General features: G+C 43.9%; 1 protein-coding gene across 3 annotated transcripts in view; it reads left to right on the forward strand.

Annotated features, from left to right (window-relative positions):
* Positions 1-20,133, forward strand: part of LOC119024756 (PDZ domain-containing RING finger protein 4-like) — a 129,244-nt gene that overhangs the window by 88,736 nt on the left and 20,375 nt on the right. The window lies entirely within an intron of this gene.

The raw sequence follows: 20,133 nt of genomic DNA on the forward strand, positions 1-20,133 counted from the left end.
TCAGATAATCTAAATACATTTTCCACTAATTAAGCTGCACCGATAGAGTTGAAATAGGTCAAAATGTGGGGAAATGCTCCGCATTAGAGGTAAGATACCCGTCTCATGCCTGTTTAACTTTAAAGCACACTACAGACAATTAGCTTAGCTTAGCATTCAGACTACAGGCAAGAGGGAAACAGTTAGCCCGATTTCTCCAAAGTTATAACCAAGAGTCCTCAAGGAAGTCACTTTGCTTGGACAGGACATGGTTAAAGTTGTGATGCCTGCTCAGGCCTGCGAGAACTGACCAATCTGAGCAAACTGGGCTTTTCAGGAGAAGGGCCTTAAAGAGACAGGCACAAGAATAGACCGTACAGACAGAGGGTGAATAGAGGTGCTGCAGCAATGGACAGAATTACAAAAATAATGTTTTTATGAACATTGAAGTATGTAAACATGTTCCATTAGACTACCAAAATAAAAGCATGAACCTGAACCTGTTCTCTTACTCTTATGAGAACAAGGGTATGGATGTTTGTGTGGTGGATGAGTATACACAGCCTGCTCCTGGTGTTCACGTCCCGCTCCATTCCAGAAACACCTCATATGGGACATAGGGCATGTCAGGTTTATGGTGGAATATTGTGTTGTTTTGTGACATTAATTTTAAGAAACGTCATGGGTATTTAGACAAAGACACAGACTATGCAGTATGTGTGCTAGTCATTGCAATTGACCTTATTTACAACAGACATTTTACTATGTGAAACACAGGTGTGATTAATAACATTAATAACGGCCGAGCTGTTCTCGGGCCCTGGTGGTGCGCGTGCTGACTCCGTAGAAATGATTCACCGGCACACAAATTGAACTGAGCCATCATGAATTAATGTAGTTACCCCCGTGCTGATCCTACAACAACTGTCAGCTAACAAAAAAAAGTCTGATTATCCCAAAATTGCATCTTCTGCTTTTTCCACAAAGCAGTGGGGAGACTCTTTATTGAGTATAACACCATCTCCACTTGGACTCAACTGTATTTCCGTGCCCACTGAGCTGTTATCCTCCTGCGCTAAATGTTGGTTCTTGGCAGACAATTACATTCGGGAAAAAAGAGAGCGACGAAAGTGAACCCAAAGTGCCAGATGTGAGCAGGCTTAAACAGGTTGCCCTACTGCTGCTCGGGACCAATTAGCATTTGTCATGACCAGCTTGCACCCCGACCATCGGTGTGTATGTTTTGAACACAGATTTCTTTTCGCTTGCAATATGGTTCATATTTTATTAGCTTCGCTAATTGTCTCCATCTACAGCCCTCCTCCGCCTGCTTCCAAGTCATGGAATTGTTATCAGGAAATCACAGTGGAACAGACGCTTTGCTCCCAAGCAGTTGCGCTCATCTAATTATAAAACACTAGGTAAATGTTGAGCAGATGCCCTCCACCAATACCCCCATCCTCCCCCTTTTCCGCCTTCCAATTGAGAGAGCCATTTGGTCTCATTCTAGTGTTACATTGGCTCCACATGGAGTGGTGATCCTTGCCAAGTGGCTGCCGTGGTATAAATGAACCTAATTGCTCGCCAACTCACCACACTGTCCAGCAGACGAGAACAAAAGAAGAACTTCCTCTTCAGCTAAAGTGGTGCGCTACACCCTGCTGTGGTGCACGGACTTCTCGGCCCTCCACAGCTTGTGGTGTCTAGTTCAAGAGCTTGTGTCTGTAGTGAGGAGGCAAGAGTGTGATGCTGCATTACCTTCTAATGACTAATAGCTTCAGTGTCCTTGCATTTGGCAGGGCCGTGCCACAATTAGGCATCTGTTAGTAGAGGGAGAAAAATAAGGGGAATACACAGTAGGGGAAGAGGCGAGGCATAAAGGAGGAGAAAAAAAAAAAATTTTAGGAATTAATGAAGCAACCTGTGACCTGGATGTTTGAGACCTTTTAAGCAAAGCTGCTTGTAGTTTCAAACAGCTATCAGTTCAACGAAAGGCTTCTGTAGTTTGGACTGCATCAGATGCTGTGGTCCTGTAATCTTGCGTCTTAGTGGTTAGCACCGTCGCTTCACAGTTAGAAGGCCCGTGGTTTGATTCCTTTCTGAATGGAGTTTAAATGTTCTCCCCATGCTTGCGTGGGTTTTCTCCGAGGGCTCCAGTTTCCATCCAATCCAACCTTCAGATGGATGTATGTTAGGTTAATTCTCCCGCTAGTCCCCTTGACTGAGACACTGGCTCAGAGCTGCACTTCAGTCCTCAGCGCTGCACCGTGGCGGCCCACTGCTCCTCAGGGATAGGTTAAACCCACAGTTACTCTGTGAATGATTTTAATTGAAAATAAAACCTTATTTGCATTTTACATTTACATACACTATATTACCAAAAGTATTCGCTCACCCATTCAAATGATCAGAATCAGGTGTTCTAATCACTTGGCCTGGCCCCAGGTGTATAAATTCAAGCACTCAGGCATGCAGACTGTGAAACAAGACATTTGTGAAAGAATGGGCCGCTCTCAGGAGCTCAGTGAATTCCAGCGTGGAACTGTCATAGGATGCCACTTGTGCAACAAATCCAGTCGTGAAATTTCCTCGCTCCTAAATATTCCACAGTCAACTGTCAGCTCTATTATAACAAAATGGAAGCGTTTGGGAACAACAGCAACTCAGCCACGAAGTGGTAGGCCACGTAAAGTGACGGAGAGGGGTCAGCGGATGCTGAAGCGCATAGTGCAAAGAGGTCGCCGACTTTCTGCACAGTCAATTGCTAGAGAGCTACAAACTTCATGTGACCTTCAGATTAGCCCAAGTACAGTACGCAGAGAGCTTCATGGAATGGGTTTCCATGGCCGAGCAGCTGCAGCCAAGCCACACATCACCAAGTGCAATGCAAGGCGTCGGATGCAATGGTGTAAAGCACGCCGTCACTGGCCTCTAGAGCAGTGGAGACGCGTTCTCTGGAGTGATGAATCACGCTTTTCCATCTGGCAATCTGATGGACGAGTCTGGGTTTGGAGGTTGCCAGGAGAACGGTACATTTCAGATTGCATTGTGCCAACTGTGAAATTTGGTGGAGGAGGAATTATGGTATGGGGTTGTTTTTCAGGAGCTGGGCTTGGCCCCTTAGTTCCAGTGAAAGGAACATTGAATGCTTCAGGATACCAAAACATTTTGGACAATTCCATGCTCCCAACCTTGTGGGAACAGTTTGGAGCGGGCCCCTTCCTCTTCCAACATGACTGTGCACCAGTGCACAAAGCAAGGTCCATAAAGACGTGGATGACAGAGTCTGGTGTGGATGAACTTGACTGGCCTGCACAGAGTCCTGACCTGAACCCGATAGAACACCTTTGGGATGAATTAGAGCGGAGACTGAGAGCCAGGCCTTCTCGACCAACATCAGTGTGTGACCTCACCAATGCGCTTTTGGAAGAATGGTCAAAAATTCCTATAAACACTCTCCTCAACCTTGTGGACAGTCTTCCCAGAAGAGTTGAAGCTGTAATAGCTGCAAAAGGTGGACCGACATCATATTGAATTCTATGAGTTAGGAATGGGATGGCACTTCAGTTCATAGAATGAGTAAAGGCAGGTGAGCGAATACTTTTGGTAATATAGTGTATTTTCATTTGAAGACCTGATTCCAGCTCCCTTCTCTTCCCAAATGCTTATCATGACTTGGTTGTCATGATTTCTCTATACTCGAATCGTTTCTTTTGATAAAACAACTTGTGATGAACAGCACTGCGGCTGCCTAAATGTTTGTGGAACTTGGATGGAGAATCAACTTCCAAGTAAAGGCCAGAATTCAGATCCAGAAACTTACTGCCAACGTGTGCAGAGAACAATAGAAAAAAAAATCAGTTATAGCAGGAACCATGAAGATGTAAAATTAAGTTGATTTAAGTTTCAGGAAAAAAGGGATTTTTTTTTTTTTTTTTCACACCGGGCTTCAAGTTGGCCCTCATGCTGTCCCTTCCTCTTCGCCTCCTCCAGTGTTCACATCTTTCTCCTGGCTTCATTACCTCTCATACCACACACTCTGTGCTGGGGAGGCAGAGCAGCTGTCATTTCTGTCTGGCAGGAGTGTCTCTCCTCCCCGCCACAGCCACAAGTGACCTGTTTCTGTCTCTGAGCCAGGACAGATGACAGCCCCGCTGCTGCCTCTATGCTCCAGGTGTGGGCTCCGGGTATAAGCTTCATTGGGATCCAAACCGTGGCTTTGATTGCACTTTATAACTGATTAAAATTTAATCTCAGCCTCGCCGTGGCAGGGAGGAAGCCTTGTAAAACAACGCTGACTTTGTACGAAGGTGGGATGGGTTTAAAGTACACATACACGGAGGGAACAATCATAAGCGTGTGCACACGGAGCATCCATTACACAGTCAGACTATAAATCTGCCTTGGAATTAACCAGTGGGTAGAGGCTGATTGCTGCAGCGGTCCCCTCGCACTCTCAGGAATGAGAATAAATGAGCGGACGCTGGCATGAACAATCCTTTATTACACCCATTAGCCAGAGGAGCCTCAGCCTTATGAAACTGGGGACACGGAATACGTGGCCCAATCGCTACATACGTGGCCTACTTATGGTTCCCATGGCAGTGTGAAGACCCCCCCATACCCCATAATTGCCAGCACCACACATGCATACCATCATCACATTACCCTCCCACCCCCCCAGTCTCCCATCCGTTTGCACATTCAGTGGATGCAGCACAGACGTTGCCTACTCCTCGTAATGTCAAAATATTTCTGAAGTGCCAGCTAATAAGTGCAGCTCTGGAGTGCCTCCACAAGCTCAATATGTTCATCAACACATTTTTTTTTTTTTCCCTGTTGGAGAAACTTCAAGAGATAGCAGAATCATTAATCAGGGAAGTTCGCTGTGTTATTGCTTGTAAGTCATTTCACTCATTCCTGGATGCACTCTTCAAACAACAACAGCGCCAGGTGTTCTTAATCAAGATTGGTATTTTTGCTTGTTTTTTTTTTGTTTTTTTTGCATACATAAAAATTGCCAGGTGGACCATTTTTTTCATTAATGTATTCCCCACAAGAGCACGGTAATGTTACAGCTCATTTACTGTGCAAAGCTTCAGGTCATATAAACATGTTTTGACAGGTGTTTCATTACATTCAGAATAGACTGGCTGACACCGTTTGTTGTGTCTTCTACTCGAGGTTACTTGGTCCCTGTTGTTAGCTGATTGAAATGAAGACCAACAGGGGTCCCTACATCGGTCTGTGTCATAGAAACAAAATGATCATAATATACTCCCTGGAGAGGGTCATTTTCACAGGGAAGTAAGTTTTTTTTTTTTTGCCAAGGGGAACTGATGTGTAATTCTTGAATCAATTGTCTAGTTCAGTTTTGAAATTTTGCCTCGAGTGCTGTGCAGTTCCATTAAAATTTCAGCCTTAAGCCAATATTTTAACAAATTGCCATCATGAGGAGGAAGCATTGGTGATGTAGCTCTCAAGCTAGCATTAATAAACTAACCAGAATAGCAAAACTGACTCACCATCTTTCCTGGATGTGAGATATGAGAAAGCAAACAAATTCCCAAATCTTTGCCGTATGGCCGGACTTCACCCACTGGCGACTGTCAAATGTTTTTCTTTTATATATTTAATTCCTTATATTCTCTAGGACTAATTATAATTCCATTAGATAACTAAGACTAGATGGAACTAATTAGTCATGGCCTGTTGCATTTGTGTATGAAGGCTTGTTTTTCTGCAGTTGTGGGGACCCAAATCCGGGGGCTAAATCCAATAGCTTTGTGGGGACCATAATGCTGTACCACATAAAGCGCATGATTAAATGGGGAAGTATGAGTTAGTTTAGCTTAAGGCCCCTTAAAGTGTACATAAGTCTATATAAGGTCACACAAGTGGTGAAAACAAGGACAGGTGTGAGTGTATGTGTAGCAGGAGAGTGAACAACTTTAGAGCAAAGTGGTTCTTATATGATGCAGCCAGACGAGAACAAAAGTGAACAAAAAGTGATGCTCAATACTAACAATCAAAGTTTAATAGTGCTATTAATATCTCACATCTGCCCCTGCAGGAGGCTGTACTCATAAAAGTGTGCCTCAAGGGGTCCCATCAGTGTCAGTTGGAGTTGCAGAACTCAATTCAAAGTTTTTAGGGGTGGCTGTGGCTCAGCGGGTAGAGCAGGTCAGCTAGTGATCGGAAGGTCGCCGGTTAAAATCCCAGCTCCAGGCTGAGCTGAGCTGCATGTCGAAGTGTCCTTGTGCAAGATACTGAACCCCAAATTACTCCTGATGTGCGGTTCACACCTAGCATGGCGGCCTCTGCCATCAGTGAGGGCCCTGCGATGAGCTGGCGACATGTCCAGGGAGTACCCTGCCCTCGCCCAGAGACAGCTGGGATTGGCTCCAGTAAAAACCACCGTGACCCCATAAAAGGGATGAAGTGGTTACAGACAATGGATGGATGGACTGTGTTTTTAATTCAGACCCCTCATAAACGTTTACAGACTGAGCTGCTTTATGTTTATCATCAACATTTCTCAACCACAACCAAAATGCGATGCACCACAAGATGCTAGGTTCCTCATTCATGATGGTAGGTCCTCAATTTCATGTTGTGTGTCCCCGCCAGTAATGTTAATGTGGTAGAGTTGTCTTCATCCTCTATTAGAGCTCACAAGTCTCCAAATGTAACATGTGATACGACCAGAGGTGGGTAGAATGTCTCTCTAAATCTGTTCTCTAGTATTGTCTTCACGCAATTAGGAGTCCTTCGCCTCTTCTATGCACCATTAAGGCCATCTTGGAACACTTTTTTCTTCATATTAGCAAAGAAAAGTAGCTGTAATGTCTGCAATATGTAGCCTACATCTGCGAGAGATGGATACTTTCCAGCCCAAAAAGGAAGAGCCTTATCCTACTGATTTGAACATTTTCCTCGTTACAGTGCAGCTTATTTTACAGTCAATCAGTTTTGCTCCCAACATGACAGAGTACTAACAAGGCACATGTGACTGATGAGGGTTTCATGTCCTTCCCTCTATCTCTGGTTGTACATAAACAGGTACAGTATTTGTGATCGAATATACAGTAGCTCTTTGGAGCATCATTTCTCTCTCTGCTGTTCCAACTGTGTAATCAGGACACAGTGGGAAGCACTGAATTGCATCCAATTTCCTCTCACTTCCCTTTGTTTATTGACTCGGGGACCTGACAAGAAGTGAGATTTTCGTGGGTTGAGAAGAAACCACAGACATCGACTCTCCTAACCTCTCACTGGCACTTGCGCTGTGCCAAGAAGAACACAACAGGGAGCCTTGAAGGAGATTGATTACACTTGTGATCACTCTTCTAAGATAATGTCCTTCCTTTTAATCATGCATTGTGCCGCTGCTCTTTACAAGGATAAGATTATCATCAGGAACTTCATCACTGTCTCATTGTAAATGCCATCCTAATTGGACTACTCTGCTTTCAATGAAAGTTTTGATCTTATTTACCACCGCATGTCCTTCAGCTGAAATAGGATGTTTTGTTGTTGGTCCACTCTCTCCTGTTGTATGTGCTGTCTTATCCTCCAAACAGAAAAGTCAAACATGTTATCTTCACTTTCTAAGAACTACACGTAAAGATTTTTATTCACTGCAGCAGTGTAGCTTGTGTAGTTAGTTACAAGGTGCACATAATTGCTCCCTGGGACTTCTGGAGCTGCTCTTTGTAAAAATCAAAGAGTTGACAGTATTTGCTGTATGTTAGCTTGATCCCTGTGGTGTTGAGCTTTGCTGAGCTCTCGCAAGTCAATAAATGTGTATTTACTCATTGGGCACCAGAGAGGCCTTATAATCCCACGATTCCACAAACCTGACATTTCATAAGAAAAACTCCACCAGCCATTAGCCCGCCAGACATCCCCCAGCTTTGCTGTCTCTGAAACATTCCCAGTGTTTGAATTAAGATTTGAAGATGAGTTCGGTGCAAAGAAAGCCTAAATGAGAGTTTAGCCCACAGCCTCGGGCTGTTGTCAGTAATCCCGTTCTTTTGTTCTCGGTGACATTGGCAGCATTGACCAGACCTGCCCGTTGTCGGCTTATGAGGCACTCTTGATTTTACCGGTCCGCTCTCTTGTCAGGTCCTTTGTGGTGGCTGACATTTGTGATGGGACACCAATGACTCTATTTGCCTCTGGGGAAAGTGATAAAAAAAACAGCAGCTTGAGATACCCGCAATCACACACGATAAGAGCAGAAAATGTGCAAATTGTTTTGTTGAATGACGTCTCTTTTCTTCTTCGGGTAGACTGGAATTGTTCTTAGTCCTGCCCTTCGTTCTTCTATCTTCCTCCCTTCGCTCTTTCCTTCTTTCCTTTATTCTTTCTTTCCTTTGCTTGACACCCCACCTGAACTGGCTCCCAGTTAATGGCTAACAGGCAGATCAGTGGCCAGCCACGGGGGGTCCTGGCTGACCTTTCAAGCCCTCCCAGTTCATTATTTGCACTGTCAAAGCTCCACGTGCCACTGTCTGACCTCCACTCTCATTCCCAAACCAGCGACCGTGTGACAGCCTCACAGACAAAGAGCCAGTTTGAGGCTCGGGGAAGTCAGACGAGACGCCTTTGTTGTGATCACGAGTCTGTCTGGCATTATGTAAATAGCGCTTATCCAGTGTTAATTGCCTCTGCTGCTATAATGAGCATATTAAAGGTGAAGGAAACAATTTACTGCTTTCAAAGTCTCCCCAGGCCACCGTGAAGAAGACCAGCCCTGGCAGTCGGCAGCATCGCGAGTGCCATATGCTGCCTGTGTCATCTGATCTGCACTCTAGAACTTCTGAGGTCACATTTTTCTAGATTTCACTATTATTTGCCTCTGTTATAAGAACATTGTACTCACCCTATTAATTGCTCTGAGAGTGTGGTGATTGCTCTAAGTACGGTAAAACATGACAAAACAAAGGAGAATGGCTTGACCTCCTGTACTTACCATAGTTGTATACATTCACAGGTTTCTTGTGATGAGGGATTCTGACTGACATGTCGAGTGCTGCCACCTTCTGTTTTAGCTGAAAATACAATTGTTAAAGGAGTAGTTAGACTAGTTATATGTGTTCTCATTTTTGTGCAGTAAATGTGAAGCTACTGCCAGCAGTTGGTTATCTTAGCAGAATAACTGGAAAACCTGGATCTACTATAACCTGGATACCAGAGTTCTGGTTGGACAGCCATCTTTACAAGGACCCCAGAAGGTTATTTCGGGCTAACAAGACCAGGCCCCTATCTAAATGAATGGGAAGAGAAACTGACATTGGTCACCGCAACATGAAAACTTAAACTGTAGAATCACCAAACACTAGGGCTCTAATGGCCACTTCTCCAGGTACAGCTGCTATTTTTTTCCTCATTTAAGTTGCCAAAGACAGCTACAGTTACTACATTACTTTTGTTTGGTTCTGTAACGTTGCATTGTGGGACATATCTCTTTATTTATTTGAGTGAGGGACCTATGCAGTTATCAGACTATCCGATAGATAACGCCCTCAATAAGTGCAGCCGGCTTATCCATTCACACTGGTTCAGTTCGTAAACAGAAGTTATTGAAATGTTACATGAATAAAATGTTTAATTTTTTCTTTTTTTCTTTTTTTTTTTAAATCAAGTTTGTATGGAATCCTGGGTCAAAAATCATGGTACAAGCCGAATCGTGAGTTGTATATCGTTATTGCCCTACCAACCACATATCATTTTTTTTAAAAAAAAGAGAGAGAGCTTTAAACACCTCCCACCAGAGCACATATTACTCGATATATGAATATGAAAGTTAATATCTAATATTTGCATTCTTATTTGGTAATCCTGTGCATTAGCCTGATATCCTCCTTTTCGTCCATCTGCACGAGACCCAAATTGGTTGAATCTGTCGATAATCTCTCAGCTGTGTGCTGGCATCAGTGCAACAACACAATTGGCTTCTATATTTCGCAGCTTGGCTTTCATAAAGCAGACAATTGGCTTTTGGGGGGAAGGGACCTGACGTGTGTCACACAACTGCCAATCACTTGGCTGCAAGTGGTTTGTCTCCCCTCTTGTAATTTCTGTCCTCAAAGATAGGGGATAATTAGTCCAAAGAAAATTGCTAGCCTGGCTCATACGCTTAAAAGTTTCTAGTCGCTGGAATGACTTCAATGGTAGGCTATTAGCCATTGGCACACAGAGTTTAAATAATGAGGCTGTCACAGATTTCTTGGCTCAAGGAAAGTTTTACAAACATAAAACCTCCATGGATCAATAAATCCTTATCTAAAGGTTCATAATTTACCTAATTTGCAGTGCAAGGTGTCCTGTCTACAGTTTTACAGAGGTGTCTTTTATATTAGTGATCTATGGTAATGCTTTTTAGGCTGCAGTTGACTTTTCCACTGCAATGGCCACTTGGCAAAATTGAAAGGCAAGTCGGAGTGTTGGCGCCACATCGGAAAGGGGATAACAGCTAGCCTGCATCATTCAGAGATATTAACCAGCACAATGTTCGCATTGACTGATGAAAGAAATGACCCCCTACACAAAAATAAAAGTGCATGTTGCAGTAAACAAGAAGTTTTCTACAATACATACACTAGGTTGGCTCAAGGACTACAGACCACAGTCCACAAAGTGAGGGAAGAACAGTGGGGTTTTACTTACTTTACATGTTTGGACTGTGAATTGTGGCTTTTCAGTGTTTAAAATACTCCTGCTGGGCGCCCTCATTTGTCGTACCTCCTTTCTGCCTCCCTCTCAGCACATTTGGAGGTGTTCCATGACAGTACCCACTTGATTTTCTTCAGTCAGCATATGGATGGCACCATTACTCCTTACATCTTTTCACGCAAGCCAGGCTATTTTGCTGATCTGCACAGCACATAGTATCATCCCCCCATTTCTCGCTCCTCTCCCGCCCCCCCAAACCAATTACCAGTTATCACCAAGGAGGAGGCTGTTCGTCCATTAGTTATTCATCCACCCGAGTGCCGCTTTTACCCTAATTCGATTTTTTCCATTTTACATTAAAACTCACTCCAAGATGGCAAGATCTTAAAAGTTAAGCACAGGGATTAACTGTGCATCTCTAAATCTCTTTAACAAATATACCCTTGCACGTACCATTAACCTTGAACAAGCTGATTAACTTAGCACTCCGCTTCCCTCACCGGTCCCAAATCATATTTGGAATCCGCTGCAGAATTTCATAATCCAGCCAAAATAAGATAGTACAATTATCCCGCATTCAACCATAATCTGTTAGTAATGAAGATGGAACGGCATGTATTGATTTAATTTCATGGGAAAGTGATCACAGGCAGAACAGGTGGATGTCCTGGCTGTTGTTGCAGAGAGATATGACAGATATCCCGGCAAAGCACAATAAGGAATCTGATGAAATGTTTACCCAACAATCTTTCATGTGCAGCGTTGTGAGAAAGGGTTTGTGCTCGTCAGGTCTGTGCCTTTCTGTCCGTCCTATCTGTGTGCACACTTGTGTGTGTTTTGGTCACGCCGGGGGAGTCGATGGGGCTGGAGGAGCTGTTGCAGGTTTCAGCAGCAGCATTTTAATAATGCGATAACGGGGACCCACAACCATTGTCGGGAGAGTTACTTAAAAGATGTGACGAATGACTCATAGATGTTGTTATACAGGGTTGTTCTGTTATCCGGTGATTACAGTTTTTTTATTGTGAAAATCTGTTAAAGTTTGACACATTTAAATCTTTCTGGTCATGATGTCCCTCTTTGCACAATTTGAATTATTTTATAAGTGGACTGACCGATTCTGGAGAAAGATAGCTGGATAGTTGAGTCTGGGAATAAGGGACTGGCACCGAGTCACTACTTAGTCGAGCTTCATCAGATGTAAACTGCTCAAAGGTGTCCACACAACATGTCACATATTCTGGATTTCACACAAAATGACAGGAAGATTTAAAAAGCTGTCTCCACTATTTTGAATGTTTTTCACCGACCACTAACAGCTACCTTAAAATGAATCCGTCTCCTTTCACACAACACTCTATAAGTCCTGTCCTCACAGTGAAGCCATTCATACAAAGCTCTCAACACTGCAGCTAACATTAGCAATCCAGCTAATCAAGAAAACAAAGCATGTGAATTAGATTGGAAGAGGGAGGCCGAGTGTGGAGGAAGAGGTTGAGAAAATGTGCTGTGGTAGTAGATGGTGACGCCATTCATTCCTGAGCTTGGAGCTTTTCTTCAGCTCCTCTTCTGCTCAGCGCTTCTGTCATCGAGTGTTGGCAGAGTTCGCGCTCAGATCTCTTCTCCCTTTGTCCTTTTTTATAACAGTTGTCCTTGCGCTGAGCGATTACGGCACGAGATTGGATAATAAACCCATGTAAAAAAGGCGGACCGTGAATTTTAGAGCAGATTGGAAGAGCTGATGCACTTTGAACGAGTTGCGCAATAAAGGGAGTGCTCCACTCGAGATTGGTGCTCAGAGAAGAAAATTGGCAGAATTCATCAAATGTTCTGCGGGCATAAAACCTCTGCAGCAACGTGCAGGGCCTTTAATGTGAAAAATAACCCAGGGGCCTTGTGGAGTGTGTTTTATGTGGTTGGAGGGGTTAAAGGAGGCCCGTACGTTGGTTCATGTATAGATGTTGAGGGGATTGTCAGATTTCCCCAGTGGCATGCTCTCTCCCTCTCTCTCTTTACACTCGCTCACCCTCGCTCAGACAGTAGCGCTGACTGTCTGAGAGTGATTTATGCAGCCATAAGGGCAGTACTGTAGCGGACCTTGGCCCGTATTTTATTCTGACACTTATTATTGAAATGAGACATTTGGGTGTAAAGAGGAACCCAAGCCGTTTTCTCACTGAGAGAGGATGAGGTAGCAGTCCTGCTCACATCAAAACTCCGCCTTGCAGCATTTGGAATTACCTCAGGGAGTATTTAATTCCACTTCCCCAGCTGAATGCTCCTGTTCTCACTTGCATGTAGTAATTTTTTTTTTTTTATTTATGAAAATGCAAATTGCTTTTCGTATGTAGAAAGATGGAATTGCAACACATTGATGTTGTTGCTGGAGTTGGCGTGTAGAAGCTGTTGTTCAGGTGCTCGGAGGCTCAGAAGAGACAGTCAGTCAGCGGCAAACCCGTCTCACTGTCGTCCGCTCTGCTGCTGCATAGGCTCAGTTGGGAAATATCAACAAACATTAGAGGAGTTATTTCAGGGTCCCAGTTTGTTTTTTTTTTCTGCATAGACGATGTACATGAGCGGCAGTCGGCACAGTTCTGAGGCTTGCATGGGCATAAATTATCAGTCCAAAAGATGCTCATGAAATAATGTCTGGCTTCTTTGATAGAACGTGTGAATGCAGCAGGCCTATGAAGAGAAGAGAAGTAACCTGTGACTTTGAAGGGGAACTTCTTGTAGCTGAAGGGTAAAGGGCACTGACTATTTGGTAAAATGTCTCCAGACCTCTGTCTAACCAGGAACCTTTGTTGCACATCGTTTCCTATTTGCTGTCATCTCTTGACTAGTTGACTGACTAATAATGGCATAAAATTCGCCTCCAACACCACAACTGCCAAAGAACATTTGAGACAGTCAGTGCAAATGCAAAATACATAGGAAACATAGATAAACAGCTAGTCCGGCTCTGTCCAACAGAACTGAAATCTACCACACCTCTAAAATTTACCAAGTTACATGTTTAATTATCTAATTTATTCTGCACAAAAATGTGAGTTGTGGTTTCTCATTAACCAGGAGACTACTGGCCCACGCACTGGCCCGCACTATGTCGTATCCTGCCTCCTCCACAGTCTGTTGAACTCAACATTTCACAGTATCAGAGAAGTGGCTCCCGTTCTGTCCGAGCTCAGGTGTGATGGCTGACCAGCAGCAGCAGTGGTCCTTCCCTCTGTGTCTGGAGCACAGCTCTATGGGTTATGCTTCCTTTGTCCCCCACCTTCTGTATCTGTAGCTGCTCCTCAGACTCCTCCAACTCTTTTATCCGAGGGATCCACACAGCTGACTGGACACCATAACATCACACCGAGGGGTTCATGCTGCCTCTTCCCGTAAGACGAGGAGGTAGAAACAGGTGTGTAATTGACGGCTGTAAGCGCTACCCTCCCGAGGCTAGATGACCTACATGTTACACTTTCTCCATCTGCCTGCATACGCTCAACACCCCACAGGCTGCCACTCACACCGGCAAGTGACGGCACTCGAGAGATACAGACTGTGAGTAACAGAGGCTCGCCGCCTGTACAGATGTTAAGCACAAACGCACAAGGTTACACGCGCTGGTTAAATAGAAGCCTCTGATGTTCTTTCCGCTGCCGCTGAAAGCCTTGTTTACTTGGCAGCGCAGCCAAAGTAGAAGGGATGACCTTGCTTCATTCAATTCAGCGCATTTCCAGTTGGACCAGAATATGAGCGGGGACGGGGACGTTCACCCTGTGCACGGCATAACCTATGAAAATTGAAAACAAAAACATTTCATTAAGATTCAAAGTGCTACACGCGAGCCATTAAGCAATGTATGCAGTTAATTCGAAGGCATAAAAAAGCTAATGGACTATTAGAGCCTACTGCCTGGGGCTGCCTTGCTCTTCCTCGCAGAAGAAGTACATCAATCACTTCTATCAGTAATCCCCCTGCAAGCTGCCGGCACAGTGTCTGCGCCTCCTGCCACAGAAACGGTCCCTGAGCAGACGCAACATCAGATTTGGCTGAAGCTGACATCTTAACAGATCAACTGGACCTTGCTTTACTACCACTGTCACCACATGGTGCCCCTCGGTCCTTGGCGATATTGATGGGACAGAGTAGTCGATGAGACAAAAGCACTGACGGACGAGGCGCCTGAGGAGTCGAGCTGAGGTGCTACGTGTTCGCTCTCTCGTGCTTGTCCTCACACCTGGAGGGCCAAACGATAAGATGGGACACAGATGAGGAAACCTTCAGGAGTGCGCTTTTGCCGTAAGCGACTCGGAGCTCGTGGATTTAGAAGTTTCGAAGTCACTTTGTTCGCGCGCAACAGCGCAGAACGGCTTAAAAGTGGCGTGTGATATTTACTGAAGCGGAGACCCGACACACTCCGCTGTGTCACAAGTAGACAATTTTTAAATGTCTTCGTCAATATGGGACTCTGCAGCAGGGAAAATGAAAGGAAAGAAAAGAGGTTTCATCCTTTCGATGCACTCCACTAAGCTGGTTTACTGCATTTGTTGTGGGGAGGCTGTTTGGTCGTCTCAGGGGCTTTGAATAAAAACACATTTCTCTCCCGGCTACAGCTGCTGCACATCCGTGTGCAAACAGCCAGCAGATGCGTCCTGGTCCAGCTACTCCATCCCGGAGCCCATTTCCTTCCAACTTCACATTTACCTGATCATTGCCTGGCCCAATTATACAGCAAATGATCTCTCATGAATAATCACCATTGTTTTGTTCCAGACCAATAAGATAATTCATGTTGACTCTGTGCATATGGAGCACTTGCAGAGCTGCACTGAACTATTTAAACACTACAGCTGCTAAATAATTTGTTGCAAACAGATTTTGTTTACCAGCATGGTGTTTATGAATGAATATGTATTTGCATACTTTGCATGCACACTTGAGGACGCTAGCGCAAGCTAGTGTAACTACATCAAAATATGTGTGATGAAACTTTGAAGAGGCTGCAGCTGTACCGAGCGGCGGGTGCGAACGTGGAGAGAAATGGTGTTTAATTTTGAAAGGATTAAGGCTGCTGAGGACACGAGCCAACCCGCAAGATGTACTCACATTAAAATTTCCCTGTATAGTCACCTTCAGCTTTTCTGCTCGCCAGCTGATGATGCACTTCGCGGAGAGTAAAGCTGTCGAAAGACAAAAAATCGAGGGCTGTGCTGAAGGCGGATCTGCAGTTTGAGAAATATCTGGGAATATCTCAGAAGCTGCAGCCAAGCTTAGAGAAACCCTTCCCATCTGTCAGATAGGACTGCAGATCCACACGGCTAACTGAGTCAGTGTGTTTAGCTGGATAGACATCAGCCAAGGGGACACGACGGAGGATGGCAAAGTCCCTCATGCAGGAGTTAAGGCTACTTGATATTCCTGTGTTGATTGGGGATTAATTGTTCCATCTGGCTCTCATGAAAACCAGTGAAGGGAATAGAGAAAAAAACAAAAAAAAACAACAACACTCCCTCCTCTTTTTTCCTGACGTGTTTCCTCTTGTGTCATTACGGTTACGGACTACGGCTAGCGAGCGGTGAGGCTTGGAGGAGGAGGAGGAGGAGGCGGAGCCTTGGTGTGGACAGGCTGTACCAGAGGGAAAGCTGGGAAATTTGATCATTTTTCTCTGGGACTGTCATACGCCATAGGCTGCCTCATTTGTCTGCTCCAACTCCTTTGTTTCCACCAGGCTCCATGTTCCAGGATTAGCCGACGGGACAAGAGACCGGCGGCAAAATAAAACGGAGAGAGAGAAAGAGAGAGTCAAAGGAACTGTATACGCTAATTATTATAGCGCTTCATGTTTCTTTAATACAGTACTTAACTCTAATGTACGTGCTGCTGTATTAAATACCTGCTGACTGGCCAGAAAAAAAAAGAGAATGAAAGCCAGGTTAGGGGTGTGAGGGAGGCTGCTTTGTATTTTTCCTCCAAATTGCCCTGCAGTTCCACAGCGGTGGTGTTGACCCAGTTTACCTCCCGCTCAGGTGATTAATGCAACATTGCTACAAACAAAGGTCACGTCAGGAGGCAGGGGAGCAGGCCAGAGAACCACGAAAAGCTAAGAGAGTTATAGATGGCTGCTGTTATTGCTGAGAAAATAAGTCGCTGTTTTTTTTGTTTTGTAGGGCATCAGTCAGTCTCTGGAGACGAGCATTGAGAGAAGAGGGAGAAAACAGAATGAAAAGCACACGCGCACAAACACGCAGGAATGGGAGTAACACACTATTATAGCATTACAACCGTTATTACATTATAAATATTTTTTATATGTTCCTGTTAGCGGGTAATGAGGTTAGCTTGTTTGGAAAGCCTGTTAAATTGAATGAATAAATTAAAGGGGCTCTCCACTGAACAGTTGTGTGGTGCCCTGCGTGTTGCTTTCAGGAGGAAGTTTTTCTGAAGTTCGGAAAAATAAGTCCAGGTGATGTCACGGGTTGTCTTAGAGGCAGTGAAGGTACAATGTAGGAAGTGTAGGATCCAATGTTTTTGGATCAATGTTTCTTTCATTTCATCCCTTCTTAAAGCAACATTATCTACATTTTTACCTTGAAATTACATCTACAAAATCATTTTGACGGCACAGTGTCTTGAAACAGGATGAATGGTGTTTCTGTCTTAGCCACTCTGCCCGCTACCACTTGTTTCTGCACTATGTCACTTCAGTGAGAGGGTCAGATCACACCGTTAAACACGTGTTTATATCAAGATACAAGTTTTCATCTGACAAGTTGTTACAGACCTGGGATCTGTATTAACGACGGTCATGTCAGGGGGGTGTAACTGAATCAAAAAGCTGTCCCCAGAACACTGTTTCAAGCTAGAGAGGTGGCAGGGTCCGCCAGATATAAAGTCAAACACTTTTGTGTTGTCCTTTGAAGTCACTCCATATAGGCATAAAAGATCTTTATCTTCTGATTAAAGGTCCTGCCCCAAAACCACATGGACCTTTTATTATACTGGGTTGTGTGCCTTGTTTGTGCCTTTTTTAAAAAAATGAGAGCGTAAAACACATTTGGAAGTGCTCCTGTGATGGGGGATCACAACCAGAGCGGAAACAATGCGTTCTATCACTGAACCACAGAAAAATAATTGGGATTTTGGTAATCAAGTCATTTTCAAGCAAAAGTAGAGAAGAATGCCTCTCAGAAGGGTTTCTCGTTCTCTTTGTAATATACAAAGTATAGTACGCTGAACAATTTCATGTTTGGGGATTGTGGTCAGGCAAAATCAGACATTTGAGCAGAATTACCAACAGTAGTCATCAGAAATAATAATTGCAGACCCAGCCACAAGCCAACACAGTTTGAGAGCAAATGACAGAGTGCTGTATAACCACGTACTAATCTGCCGTGTCGAAATGCATTCATTCAAAGACACAAACTGACTGTCTGGACGTATGAGTTTCAGAATTGGGTGTATCGAGGGGCGCAGCGTGAAGGGCAGACATATTTATTAGAAAAACTGAAAACGTCAATGCTGATCCCGGCTTTACAGAGGATTTACGCCGTCAGGTTCTATTGATGTTTTACAGCGGCTCAAAACATGTTTAGTCATTTCTCGAAGTGCGCTCCTTCAGTGAGATGTGAAACAGAAAGAAAGTGGAGATTTACTGGTGGAATAGCTTATACACAAGATATCTCTGTAGGAGTTCCCCGGTGGCCTCTGCATCTTTAATGTTCATTTAGAGGCACCGCATACACACAGCCGGAGTTACTTGAAACCGTAGACTGCTCATGAATGTAGGTCATTTTGTTCGAGTCTGAACAAGGCTATGTGTTTTTATTTCTACCGCTGTGTTGCATTTTAAAAGAGAGTTTTGCCGCTTTTGAGTTTCCCGGCCTCACTGTGTTTTTTTTTTTTTTCCTCAGATGGGACTCGTGAATATAAATGATCTCTTTCGCTTTTTCGAGTTATCATTTAAACTGATTTCAATTTGCAGCGCGAGCAAAAAAAGAAAAAAAGAAAGCCCCACTCCAAAAGTGTATTTAAATAAAACTGCAAGTGTAATTATGCCGTCTACCTTTTTTTCTCGTGTCTGTGGTTATCTAAATTATAATCTCTGGTTTCAGCGTTTATACCGAGAGACATTCTCTGAGGTATTCCACAGCCATGGTTTCTCTTCCAGAGAAATTACTGGTGTTAAATGAAGCAATGAATTTCTTTATATGTGCCAGCTGTAGTGCAAATGGTTTTCAATCTACAGGAAGATCCAGTTCATTTTGTGGAGATGAGGCTGAAGATGGACTTGGGTGAGCGAGGGGCCGTTTGGGCTTTGATGAAACAGTGTGATAATGTTCCATCAGGCGGCGTTTTTGTGTTTATGTTTCTCAACGTCGTCTTCATAGCGGTTTCTTTTTTGATCATCTGTCGAGAGGAGATGCAGGAAATAAAAGGAAGATTCTGTCTCTATGGATTCAGCCCGGAAAACAAGAGTTAGAGTAGCAATGTGGGGGAAAACAGAAGTGTCTTTCTTGTTGATGAAGGTTGTCAGTCATCCAGGTCATGGTGAGAGTATGCGCTATGTCGTGGGCAAGCGGACTTATTTCAGCTTCTTGATGCTGTTTCTCTGCTCATCCAAGACGCTTCTTCAGTTCTGTGTTGTCTTTCTGCAGTATGCTGCATGTTCAGACTGTGTAGGTGGTTTTGTTTGGGTCTGATGCCTAAGTTTTCCAGTAAACTTAAAAAAAAAAAAAAAACAGTTGAACCCGTGTACAATTTACATCACAGTTTTAACCATTTGCTGCACCAATATGCAAATGAATATGGCAGTTTTGCCTGTGTTGCACCTCGTTTGATGCTGTGGAGCAACTGTGAGTTCCTGGAAAGTTATAAGGAATATATTTTTAAAAATTATAAAAAATAAGGACCTGAATCTTTGAAAGGGTTTAAAGTTATACTCTCTGGGCATGTTTTGCTATTTTTTTTTAACTCAGTGTTAGTACAAAGGCTACTGTGTGTTCCACTGTGTGTGTGTGTGTGTGTGTGTCCCTCAGTTTCCTGCCATCTCTCTAACACCACAGCATTATTGACAAGTGTTCATGCATTTAAGTCCCTTTCTCTTGTTGTCTTTGAGCCCCTGAAAGCTCGGCTAGTACTCATTATAACACTTCTCAGTCGTCTCGATGTCTTTGGAAAGTTCTAGAATTCAGTGTTTAAGGAGGTGCAGGAAGCCTGCTCACAAGCCATCAAACATCCACACAAAAGAAATTCAAATTTCACATATGACTAAATGCTAATAATCGAGGAGGCTGGGGAGTTGGAAGGAGTTAAATTTCTGAAAGCAGGCAGCAGTGAAGTGGCGAGGATGAAGCGCTCAGCGTTGTTGTTATGCAGACTTCTCAGGCTCAGAAAATAATATTATCTCTGTCTTCCCCCTTGGCTTTTTCGCTGGCTTTTAGTCTAATGTCACTTAGCCAGAAAAATGTGGTTCTTTGACTC

The sequence above is a fragment of the Acanthopagrus latus genome, chromosome 8 (assembly GCF_904848185.1).
Source record: "Acanthopagrus latus isolate v.2019 chromosome 8, fAcaLat1.1, whole genome shotgun sequence".
Lineage (NCBI taxonomy): Eukaryota > Metazoa > Chordata > Actinopteri > Spariformes > Sparidae > Acanthopagrus > Acanthopagrus latus.